The sequence below is a fragment of the Camelus dromedarius genome, chromosome 13 (assembly GCF_036321535.1).
Source record: "Camelus dromedarius isolate mCamDro1 chromosome 13, mCamDro1.pat, whole genome shotgun sequence".
NCBI lineage: Eukaryota > Metazoa > Chordata > Mammalia > Artiodactyla > Camelidae > Camelus > Camelus dromedarius.
Window position 1 is genome coordinate 67,023,124 of NC_087448.1, and position 13,135 is coordinate 67,036,258.

A 13,135-nucleotide genomic window follows, 5' to 3' on the forward strand; every position below is an offset into this window, starting at 1 on the left:
GAAGATAGAAGAGGTGTGACCGTATTCTTACTCTACGTATTAGTAAGTCTTACCGTTTACATCTACATTTCTGAACCGCCATTAGGCGGGCTTCTGTGCACCTATTAATATAATGTTTTAGGGGGAGGGTAGTGCCCGGTGGTAGAGCATATACTTAGCACGCACGAGATCCTGGTTCAATCCCAGGACCTCTATCAAAATAAACAAATAAATAAACCAACAAACAAATAGCTAGATAGATAAACAAATTAACCTAATTACCCCAAAAAAGGCTTGAAAAAAGAAAGAAATGCATGTTTTAAAAGAATATTTAAAGATTAAAAATATTTGTAATATGATGTTACTTTTAAAAGCAGAATATAAAATGGTACATATGTAGGACCACTTTTATTGTATTTATCTATCAAAAATAGGTTCACATGAGGAACTGGAAGTAAATGTAAACAAGACGTCAGCTAGAGATGACGCCTTTGTGGCAGGGACCTGGGCGGTTTCGTGGCTTCCCGCTCAATATGCTCCAGCAAGTGCCCCTGGCCTCTTTGCACCCATGGCTTCGACTCCGCGGGGCAAGGCTGCTGTGCCCTCAAAGCAAGGCCAGGCCCCAGCCTCCCTCTCTGGTTCTTCGGATCTGTTTGTCCCAGGGAGTGTCCTTCCCTCCTGGCTTTCTGCCCCTGCGCACCCCTCCTGAGTTGCAGACCTGCCTTCTCCCCCCCTCCACCTGCTGCTAAGCGGGGACGTGGTGTTTGGGATTTGGCGAAAGGGAGGAGAAAGCCCCTTCTGTTCAGGGGAAGACTAGTTTTCAAACCACCTGTGTTCTTATAAAGCTCATCCTTTGATCCCCTGGCCCCGTAACCCGTCTCGGTGGGGTAGAACTTGGAAGCCAGGGCCATGAGTGACTGGCGTCCTGAAACCACAGTGCCTCATTTATAAAGATATCTAGGAGGTCCTCCTAAACTAACTTAATGTTTCCATCTTGGCCATTTGGCAGGTTAGGTAGACTAGAAGAAATGATGGGTGTGATTTGAGTACCTCCTGCTAATGGGGGGGTCGGATAGGGTGCGGACAGTGCGGACAGCATGCCAGTCTGCAGCCCATCTGCCCTCCGGTCCCTTCCTCCCACCCCCGCTAACCTTGCATGGGCTTTAGGCTCAGCTGCTTCCAGCTGGGTCTGGCGTGGGAGGCACTGGTGGAAGACCAGAGGGAGGAAGGGAGAAGCCGGGACTTCCCTTCCCCACTTTCCTTGCTCCTCCACGGCTCCAAGTCCACCGGGAAGGCCTGGCTCCCCAGGGCCACCCGCTGTCCAATCCCTCTGCCCCTGCAGCCTGGACGTGCTGGTGGCTTCCTGCTGGTGTTGACCTCTCTGTGGCCTCACGGTCCCCTATTGGCCTCTCACCAGTGAAACCAATACCTTATATTTATTTCCCTCTGTTTTCAATGCATGGAGATGTTTCCAATTTCCTGGTTGGTCCTTGAAGTTGGATGGTCACCTTAAAGCAAGATGGAAGAATTCCAGCTGCTGGGCAGAGGGCTGCCCCGAGTTCTCAGGGTTGGACCCAGGCTGTGGCCAAGGGCTGTGCGTGAGACTCAGGGAAACACAGTAAGAACACTGTGCATTGGTGACACTGTCCTGCAGGGCCACTGTCTTCCCCCTGCTTCCTTAGTATTAGTCTAACCCTATAACTTAGTGGCTTCAGGTGACCAGGCTTTCATTATTTCTCCTGGTTCTGAGAGTTGATCAGGGCTCGGCTGGATGGTTCTTATGCTGGTTTCACTTGGGGTCTCCCCTTTGGCCGAGATTCTCAGGCACATCCTGAGAATCTGATGTTAAGTCCCTAGGTTTCTGACAAACAAACTGCTGAGCGAGGCATGGAGAGGAAGGCAAAGGACTCAGGAATGTGAGAAGGAAAGACTGCTTTTAAGATCAAACATTTCAATCTACATCTTCTTCCCAGTAATGTGTGAAGGGTGAGGGATAGAAGTCATTACATGGACTTGAAAACTCAAAATATGATGGATTTCAAGGACATGAAAGTCCTTATTTTATTTATTCCAAGAACCCTGCTTTAGCTAGAGATGAGGAGGATGCCAGCTTCCCCCCAGAGCAGTGGGAGTAGAATGCTTCTGTGAAAGCTTTTGTTCTGAGTTTGTTCCGACCTCCACATCTGAGTATGAAGTTAGTAATTACTACTTTCTTTTTTAAACCCTACTTCAGCAAAACTGGAGTGTCGCCAATATAGGCAGCAACTCTGACAGGGAGACCAAAATGTATAAATAGCCCCTCTGAAAGCCCCACAAAGGCTGGGCTGTGACCTCCCCAGAGGAATCATTATTTCAAATGAGCCTCGATGCTTCTGGAAACATAATTCTACCTTCTCACCCAACCCTGCCCCTCTCTCCTCCCCACTGTTTCCTCCCACTTCCCACCTCCTGAACAGCACAAACAGGATGGCACGCATGCCATGGCTAGCTCCCAGCTGCAAACTTCTAAAAGGAACAGGAGACTGAGCAGAAGGCTGTGGCACCAGCCCTAGGTTTAGGAAGTCTGCAAAGGCTTAAGGATGTCATCCGGAGGGTTCCAAGTGATCAACTAATCAAAAAGCAATCTCCCCAGCTACGGACCTGAAATTCTCCCCAGGTATAGAGAAGATGGTGGGGACAAGTTACAGAGGAAGACGGCAGCATTCAGCTAGGGAGAGGCAGCGACAGGGACACAAGATGTGAATGCATCTCCCTCTCAGCCTTGCCATCACCTCCTGCCATCTTGCTGAAGCCTTTCCCATGGGGCAGACCCAATGTTAATGGTTCTGCTGTAGGGGTTCCATCATCACCAGTTTATGGAACCCTGGTCCTGCCCATCCTAGAGCACTTCATGTACATTTTATCGCAAAGCAGTGATAGCAGTGATGTTGCTGCATCTAATACACAGGAGGTATTCCAGTGACACACTGAAATCATTAGCCTCATTTTGCAGAGGAGGTCAGCTACCCACCCAAGGTGATAGCACACAAAAGGTGAGGTCAGGGTCTAGGCCCAGTTTCACCCACCGGCAAAGCCCACGCCCTCCTCCACTTCACCAGGCTGCTGCCCTCCGATAGGGAAACACGCCTAGGAGAAACCTCCGGGGAGAAATGCGTTGTGGACCCCCTTCTAGTGCTGAGATCACAACCTCTCATTCTAGTCTGTCCTTGTCCCAGGGGAAAGCAGCAGCCACTGCAGCCACTTACAAAGCAAGTAGGAGTCAAAAAAGCCCACTGTCCAAACTAGTCTCCTGAAGCCGTGTTCTGGAAAAAATGCTGTTTAGCCGGCTTTCCTGCCTCCATGCCCCAGATCCGTCCAGCAACCCCACAGGCAGACATCAACCACTGTTAACAACTATTACCAACGCTCAGCAGGGTCCCTGGCCCTCCCTCAGCCTCGGGAGGGTAAGGAGGAGCTGGTGGAGCCGGGTTGAAACTGGCCTACAGACGGAGGTGCCCGCATGTGCCCCGCAGGCGCTCGGGCAGAACCAGTGACGCGCAGAGCCCGGCGGCGCCGGTCCAGCTACTTCCCACCCCCACCCCCTGCCGGAGACCCTCCACCTGGACTGGGAGTCGCCTCTATTTGGGGCCCTCGCTTTCCTCCACCACTCGAGATCTGCTGCCCGCTCCTGACCCTGCTCGTCTGTCCCACTGCCTGTTTGGAGTCTTGCAACCCCAGGAAAGCAGTGGCCACTCTGCTCAGTCAGGGAAGCTGGGGCTTGTGTCTTCCTGCCAGATCAGGAGCTGCCCGAGGGCGGACGCTCAGTGCATCCGGCACAGTGCCTGATACTAGAAGGTGCGAAAGAAAGTTACTGAGTTTAATTAAATGTGTAGATCATTTCGAGTCGTGCTTTGAAAAGTCCCTTCCACCCCAAAGACAAGATCATCCTGTTTGCGCAACAGACAGACAGAGGTGACGCCTTACAAAGAAAAAAGGCCACCGTTGGCGCAGGGCGCTTTATGAGAACTCGGCCCACCCCCCTCACTTGGCTCGCGTCCTCCGCCTGTGTGCTTTCTCAAGCCCTGGAGCTCTAGAAATAAAAAATACAGGCTTCTAGTTTGGGGAAAGCCAGACATAAACATCTCTCCATACGACCCGAGAGGGGCCTGGCGGAGGCACACACGGAATGTGGAGGGGATGGAGAGGGACTTAGAGCGCGGAGGGCGGGGGAGGATGAACGGAGGAGGAGGGGTGGGAGGCACCGACCCGCACAGCATGGAGACCACACGGAACACGGAACGGCTGGGAGGAGCAACTTGGAGGGACTGGCCAGCCGACAGGTGGAGGAAAGGTGTGGGAGCTCAGCCGGAAACGTAGGCGGGGCCCGTGTTGCCAGGAGTCAGACTCCGCTCTGTGGGCAGCGGGGTCCTCCAGGACGCCTTGAACAGCGTCTTGAAGGATGAGAAGGGGGTCATTAAGGAGGACCTACTCTCCCTGAGGACAGCATCTGTGTCCTCGCCTCCCGACACGGCCGCCGGCCCCTTCTAGAGGTATTCCGTAAGTCCTTGTTGAACGAATGAATGACAGAACCCCACAACAGTGCTTCTCAAAGCTAAGCCCGCATCAAAGGCACCTGCAGGGCTCCTTAAACAAGATCGCTGGGCTCCGTGCCCACAATCAGTTTCTAAATTGGTAGGCCGGAGAGCGGACCCTGAAACGGCGTTTCTAACAAGCCGCAAGGTGATGCTGGCTCTGTCAGTCCACAGACCACACCCTCCGAGCAGCGCTGGTTTGCTGAGCGCTCCTCTTCAGTTTAAGCATGGAAGTCTGAAACTTGTGTGAGATGAGCACACTCTCAGAGGGAACCTGGGATCAGGAGGTTAATAATATCTTGCCTTCCTATTTTGCTTTATAGTTTCCAAGATAGTTTAATTTCTTCTGTTTGACCCTTGCACGTCTGTTTCAATATTACCCCATTTCAGGGAGGAGGGTCCTCAGAGCCAATGTTAAGTGCTCAAGGAACCACAGGATGTAAAATACGGAGCTAGAAAATAAACCCAGGTCCCCGGACTCTCACAGTGGAGCTCTGTCCCCTACGCGGAAAACAAGTAATTTTGAGAATAAAGCAGAAACTAATATAACTATTCCTCTCTAGTAGGTGATTTTCAGCATCACGTCCCCAGCAGTGTCTCTGAGAAATGAAGGAAATTCTGGGATTATAACTCACTTGAAGTAAGACCTAGGTATATATTCAATTTGATAATGATAAAGCCACTGTTATTATTACACAGATAACGTACCACAGCATAATCTTAACTCTCTTTTGTAGTACAGTAGCTAAGAGCATGAACTCTGGAGACAGCTCTCCTAGATTCTAATCTCAGCTCTGCTGTTAACTAGCTGTGTGACCTTGGGCAAGTTACTTAACCACTCTTGTCTCAGCTTCCTTATTTATGAAAGAATATATAAGAACAATAATGCTCAATCACAGAATTTTTATGAGAACTAAATGAGTCTACAGATGTAACATGCTTAGAAGAATGGCTGGCATGTTGTAAACTCTATACATACGTACACACACATGTATATACATCACATATTATAGCAGCATTATTAATAAAACCCTGAAGCTATTTCGCCTTCAGGCTGGGACCAAGTTGGATCTGCAGGAGGCTGTAATTCAGACCAGGACTCCGAGGTGTTGAGGCTGTTTTCTGACCCAGAATTCTCTTTCTCAAAAACAAGACAGAATCTCTCCATCAGTAAAACCAGAGAGGAGCCATCATAAAAAAGAATGTCAGGGAAAGATTGTCCCAGAGCATCTTGGACCCAGCACTTGTTGTGAAAGGCAGGAAAAGCCCAACGCCCCTGGGGACGCAGGCCCGGGACAGCGGGGGAGCGGGATGGGAAATGCCAGGCAGTCTTGGTTGGCTGAGCACCCCCCTCACTGTGCTGACACTCACACCCCTCCCGATATGTTCCCACAGCTGGGTTCCCAGGGGCTGGGGCTAAATTACAGCATCTTTTCCAAGAAGGGCCATGCAGCCTGAGCCAGCGCTGCCCCGAGGGCATCTCCTGGTCTGAGCAGGGGTAGCACCAACTCCAGGTGCTGGGCTTTGGGAAGTTGATTCCCACGATCATTTGACCCCGGGTACTTCCTTTGTTTTTTTCTCACTCTTGGTGCTTGACTGACAAATCCTTTCTACAGTCAAAGACTCTCCGTCCTGAACAGATTTCTTCTGTGTAGCTGTTCCTAACGGTTGTGTGTGCTGCCCCCCTCAGGAAGCCCACGAGTTGTTTGTCATGGAGTTAGGGCTGACCAAACTGCTGAGTTCCTGTCCTCAGAAGCCTGACTCCCAGTCAGCACAGCATCTTCAGGGCACATGAGAATAATTCAACAGTGACACCAGGAGGGAAACCTCCAGCCAGCAAGACAAGACTTTCCCTAAAGAGTCTGACGACAGAATGGAAATTCTGTAGGACTAACTTCTGGATCCAGCTTTTACAGAGCATCCTGGACACTCAAACACGTTGAGTATGAAGGGTCAGCTCTGGTCCAGCCTCCCCTCGTGAGAATACGTTAGACAACTGTTGGTAAAAACAAGAAATCTATATTCTTGTGGAATAATAAGCATTAATGTTTATATAGGTTTATAAAATATCACCCACTGAAACGGATTCAAAACCTAATGCAAAATTTAGCTGTTATTTTTACTTTCATTTTACATGATACTCTGTCAGCAGTAAACAAATGATACTCTAAAGTTATGATAGTTTTTAAATGTAAACTTCATGAAAATTCTGCTATAACTATATGTTGTAATGGCCAAGACAAAAGTATAAAATCTGAGCACCTTCAGTTCCACAGAATATTGACTCACTGGAAAAATAAATACATTCTTATCAAATACCACATAAATTGAAATAAATACAAGCTGCTTTTTTGAATAACAATAATTTTAGGAAAATAAAAGTGCAGCTCATATTTAGTATCCCAATGAGCATTTCACAGGTCATTGAGATTAAAATATATGCAATACTAGAAATAAAAATTTGGTAAAATGAAAAAATATTATATAATAAGATTTTTCTAGAAGCACTGTAATTACTTTATTATTAAAATAATGTTTCGTTTGGCTTTTAAAAAAGAGCCTTAAGGATATATAATATCAATATACACCATAAAACTTACATATTGTAAAATCAACCAATTTTAAGTGTACAATTCAATGAGTTTTAGCAAATTTATAGTTGTGCAACCATCACCACAATCTAATTTTAGAACACATCTATTGCCCTAGAAGAAAAAAACTTCTATTTACAATCATTCCCCATTCCCACCCCCTGTTTTAAGCAAACATTATCTACTTTTTGTCTCTATATATTTGCCATTTGGGGAGATTTCTTATAAATGGAAAAACAATGCGTTCTTTTGAGACTGGGTTCTTTCACTGGCAACAATGTTTCTAAAGTTTCTAAGGAAACAAACCGGCTCACCTGTCACCTGCTCCAGGTTGGCACTCTCTGTCCTCAGCCGTTCTCACTGGCCAGCTGTCCGCCACGGGGCTCTCGGACCCCTCTGCCCACGCAGAATCCCCGCTGCCCTGGGTCTTCTTCTCTGACTCTGTCATGTTCACAGAATGGATGTGTTTCTCAGTCCAGTTGGGTCCTTCCATCCGTGCCAACACCTTTGCTTGGGAAAGCAGCTGTCATCCTTTGGGGCAGCCCCAAACACAGTTAGGACACAGCAAAGTCATCCAGCTGCTCAGCAGAGGTGGGAGGAGAGAGTTAAAGCTGTGAAGGTGTCTGGTTTCAATCAACAGAGAGTTACCATAAGAAAGTCCACCTAAGAGTCATCTGAAGACAGGAAGTGAAGCCCACTGGACCCCAGGGGATCAGAGTCAGAAAGGTAGAAATGAAGGCTCCTACCCCTTTCCTCCTAGGGCCCCCCAGGCTCACCTCAGTGCTTGTCTATTTCCCCGTCGGACTTCTCCCTGCAGACTGACTCCTCCCAGAAGAACTCCAGCACGTGGCATTGGCTTGGACCACGAAACAAAGTACCGAGCTGGTTAAGAGCAGGTTCAGCCACAGTACGAAAGCTCGTTTCTCTTACTGTCAGGGATCCCGCAGCACCATGCGCCCATGTCAGGACCCCGGCTCCCCTGTCTCCAACGGGCACGGTTTCCAGTCCCCAAGCCCTCCTGCTCCGGGAGGCCAAGTAGGCTCCAGCTGTCATGGGCACCTCTGAGCCTAGCAGAAAGGAAGAAGCGGAGAAGAGCATGTTCTCCTTCTGAGAAAACTTTCTGGAAGCTGCACACATCTGCTTATTTAGGGTGACCATGTAACATGCCACCTTAACTGGAGCCCTTGTGAGAGTTAAAAAGGATGCTATTAATAATTATACCAGAATAACAGGCATAAACTAGGACTTCCCCAGGACTTACAGGGAATAAATATGTCCGTATATGTCTAGAAACATACATATATACCCACACCCATGCACACATATACTCCGTCGGCCAGAACATGGTCACATGGCCCCGCCTACCTGTAAGGAAGGCTGCACATACTGTCTTTATTCTGGGCAGCTATGTGCTCAGCTAAAATGTGGGAAGGAAGAGAATGGATGTGATGGATATCCAACTAGTATCTCTGTCCCAGGTGCCCTTTGACATCCAGCGGTTCTCCCAGTTTGACTTTGCAAGCTGTCACAGCATGTGGACTGAAGGTTTCCTGCAGGTCAGGCTCCTGGTCCAAGTCAGCTGTGAACAGGAGAGGGCATGGGGGCAGGACTTTTGGACTGTAAGGCTCCCCTCTCCGGGGTCACATCCAGGAGCAGAGACTGAGAAAGGGAGGGGCCTGGGCAGAGCAGGTGGATTGACTGACTTGTCAACCACAATAGACTAGAGATCATGACAGAGGACGACAAAGGCTGCAGTGGAGAATCACCATCTATTTTGGCGAGCAGGCCATGGAAAGTCGCCAGCAGTTTTTCTAGCGAGGCAGTGGTGCAAAAGGAGCTTTACTCAAGCAAGGTTATCCCTGCCGCAGTGTGTAGGCTGACTTGGCATAAGGTGGGATGGAGAGCTGCAGGTCCCCTTAAGCAACCCCTGCACTAGGCCGAGTGAGACTGAACTTGACCCTGAGCAGAACTGTAGGAGGCAGAACGAACTATTAAAGCTAGGTGAGCACTTATAGCAACAAGAGATAGCGGGCAGTATAATGGCAAGAAAGGAGTAAGAAAATCTACAAAAAGGAGAATCACAAATTCAAAAACCCATGACAGTTTGGGCCACCTAGTGTCGTGGCATTTAGTACAGCGTGACTGTCTGATACACCACTGCATGATGATGTGTAGTTGTAATGCTACTCCCATTCTCTTTGTGTGTGTAGGGGGTATAATTAGGTTTGTTTATTTTTCAGTGGCAGTACTGGGGATTGAACCCAGGACCTCACGCATGCTAAGCACGTGCTCTACCTCTGAGCTATATGCCCCCCACACTCCCATTCTTGAAAACAATATTCATCCTACCATGTTTCAGAAAGCAATATTACAGAAAGTTTGTAATACATTATATAAAATACTTTTATTCAAAATGGTAAGAAGTTTTGTGTTCATTTAAGAGGTAGGCTTAGGTATCAGGAAGACTCTTATAGAAAACATCTTATTTCCCAAATAATAATTAAATGAGTCCTCGCCATACCTGAAATCGTCATGCTATCAAATGCAGATTCTGGTCCAGCACTTGGATGTGGAGGTTACATTTACCCTGCTAAGCATCAGGTACAACACATGGCTCTGGAACCCCAGGTGCCGCATTTTAAAACCTCAGCTAAATAAATGTCTAAAATGCCTTCAAAAACACTCAAGCCTCAAGGATGTACCGTACAACACAGGGAATATAGCCAATATTTTGTAATAACTGTAAATGGAAATAACCTTTAAAAATTATGTTTAATTTTTTTAATTAAAAAAAATCAAACCTCATTTATGGTAGAAATGCAGCTAAACTATACATGAGGCCTTTGTACAATGCGAGACACTTAGCGTCAGTGCTGGGTGATCACACATATAGAAGGGTGTGGGTTTCCACTTGAAAGGCTGGAGTTTACATGGCTCTCTTTGGAAAGACCAATTTCCATAACATTTTAGTCCTTGAACAGAAAACGTGGACTAAGACTGCTAAGAGCACAGAGGCCGTGTACAGAAATCTGCGGTCATCCTTTCTGCTTACATAAAGTACAATACACAACTAGTTCTTCCCAGCAGGACGCTTGAAATTTAAGGAAATACATGTATGGACATTTAAGAGGAGGTCTCTCTGGTATTTTGAATAGCAGCTGGGAAAACTGTACTAGAATGGTTGAAAGCAAAATATACACAAAGAAGCTTCTGGAAATTTGAGCCTCTGCATGTGACCACTGAAGCAGTCCTCGCTTCCGAATAGGGATTTTTCAAAACATCACTTGCAGATTATTTTTGATTTAGCCAAGCAGGGAGTCTATTTTAAGGCTCCCAATCTGAAAGTCATGGAAGCTTCGTAAAGTCCTCCACCTGCACCTCCCTTTAAGAACACAGTCTTTTGTCCTCTAAAGGATGAAAACCTCTAGCACATAAAAACTCTGTTAAGCTGTCACTGTCAATGAGGTAAAAAAAATAACGGTTGACAAAAAAGAAACAAGTTGCATCTTCAAATAAGTTTTCTTGAAGCTCTTGTTAAAAGCTATAACCTCCGATGTTAACAGCATTTAACCCATTCTGACCCTTGTGGTGGCCCTTAACCTCTTCTTTCTTCTGCTTCCTGTGGCTGCTGAAGAAAACTGGCCCAGTGCTTGGAAAAGCGTTCTCTGCAGCACACAAAGGCCCAGCCTTCCTGCGCCCCCATCAGGAGGCCCCAGAGGGACCGCGGGGTCAGCACCTGTGCAGAGAAGCAGGTGACAGTGGCCTGCAGCAAGCTGTTAAGAGTGTCTGCCCTTCAACCATCATGGTGCAGTTTTGGGCATTCAAGCTACTGAAGTTCAGGTTTCTTTGTGAATGCAGACTTTCAACAAATTAATCTATTGGTGTTCAACTGACTGGAAAATTGGTAGATTTACTGTTGCAAAAAAAAAAAAAAAAACCAAAGAATTAAAACAGAGCTTTCACTTCCACTCTGGTAAGTTCATGGATACGTCCCTGGCTGCCAGCAAGACAGTCTTTAAAATCTTTGCAGTGGAACCTGGCAATTTCCACGGGGAGAGAAGCCAAACAAGGACGACAATGTCCAGCAGAAAGTCTTCCCTCTACAGTAAACATGCGAAACTCCACATCTGAGGATATTTCCAAGATGGAATAATTTCCTTTTAATTCCATTCCCCTCAAAGCTGGGAAACAGCACAAATTTGTTTCACCACTAACACTGTATTTGCTGTAAGTGCTGCCTTCCTTAAATAGCCTTGTAACCAGAAGGTCTCGTGTGGGTGTTTAAAACCATTATTGGGTTTTATTTAAAATGTTGAACACTAATAACTCCGTCCTGCTTTGCTTTGATTTACACAGTAGGAAACAGTGCACGTTTCATAAGGTTTCCCACATTAGCTCTCTGTATTTTTGCGTGACGTCTTATGATGGTAATGGAAATTATTTTCATTCAGTGTTTCAAAATGACCGAAGTTAGCAGATCACCTCAGCAACTCAACACCTTTGAAATGGAAACATATGGCTCTTTCTGTTTTTCCAAAAGGGACTTCTGAACCTATTTTCTGCTTCATTCGGTTGCACAAGAGACTTTTCCACGGAAGATAAATGGATCTTCCATATATAAATATTCTTTTATTTAGCAGACATGAGAGCTTTTTAAAATAATTCATGTCATTCATTTTAGACAAATTTGTTTTGCTCAGTCTCAGCCACCATCACATTTTAGTAGTTGGTGCCATAATTTTTTTTTATGTTTTATTATTTTTGGTGGCGGGTTGTAATTATGTTTACTTATTTTATTTTTAGAGGCAGTGCTGGGGATTGAACCCAGGACCTTGTGCATGCTAAGCATTCGCTCTACCACTTGAACTCTACCCTCCCCCCTCATCATTTTTGATAAAAGAAATGATTCATCTGGAGTCTGACATTATGGGAAATTTTACACATGATAAAGAAGTTAATTCTGAATCTAATAATAGTTTGAGGCTTTTAACACAGATGTGGTCACCAGCTGTTCCAGCAGAAGTAGCTGCGTGATGGATTTATGGTACTTAAAGGAAGATTTCCCCCAGTCCTTTAAAACCTCCAGATGAGCTACTGATGGAGGGCTGAATCTCCTTGCCTGGAGTTTTCTTTCTCTCTCTCTCTCCCTTCCTTCCTTCCTTCCTTCCTTCCTTCCTTCAAGTGTAAGGATGTTTACATGTTTAGAATGGATTAATCACAGTTCTGCCTGGGGATCACAGCAGAGATTCTGTAAGAAGGCTTCCACCTTTCATATGTTGTGATAATAGACATGTAGTCCTGGGATGAGAGCATCTTGGGAGTCACCCCACGCTCAGGGCACACCCCCGCTTTCTCCGTCCCTTTGGACAGGTTGGTAAGCATACCCTCAGGAGAGCGTGGATCCCCCCTGCTGTTCGATGGCACTGTAACAATAACGTCACTGTCATTTAAGACAGCGCTCTCACTGGCTTCAGTTTCAGTTGGCACTGCGTGGGCTCTCACATGAAATAGACTTCCATCCTTTTGTTTTAGCCAAGCGGTCCTGATGGCAGAAGGGGAGGGGCGGGTATGTAAACTAACTCCAATCCATTAACAACTCCTTGTGGAAGAATATACTGAGTATTTGACCCCACCCAGGCTTTGCCACATCCAAGCAATTTCAAAATAAACACAGGATTATCATATTAGCTTCTTAAAGGAATTTGTTGCAATAACTGCAGCATCATGAAGATACAGCCTCATGATACTAACTTTTAAAGGAATCTCCCACAGAGTGAGGACTTCGTGGAACAGATATACTAATCTCAGTGACCTTGGGCTGAGCAACTCTTTTTGTCTCACATGCCTCCCTGTTTCGGAAGGTTCCCTCCACACCAGTGGGGAGGGAGGCGACTTTGCAAGCTAACAGGCAAGGAGAGGGACAGAATATTTCCTTTAATCTTTCATCAGAGCAAAGCATCAATATAGACATTGTATGAGGAAACTCAGGGACCG

General features: G+C 46.6%; 1 long non-coding RNA gene across 1 annotated transcript in view; it reads right to left on the minus strand.

Moving 5' to 3' along the window:
- The window catches only part of LOC105086575 (uncharacterized), a 60,515-nt gene that overhangs the window by 44,895 nt on the left and 2,485 nt on the right, over positions 1 to 13,135 (minus strand). Inside the window, exons 2-4 of the long non-coding RNA XR_010383704.1 lie at positions 8,507 to 8,720; positions 7,918 to 8,208; positions 7,456 to 7,719 (exon numbers count right to left, since the gene is read on the minus strand). This is a non-coding gene — a long non-coding RNA (uncharacterized LOC105086575). The remainder of the gene's footprint in view (positions 1 to 7,455; positions 7,720 to 7,917; positions 8,209 to 8,506; positions 8,721 to 13,135) is intronic.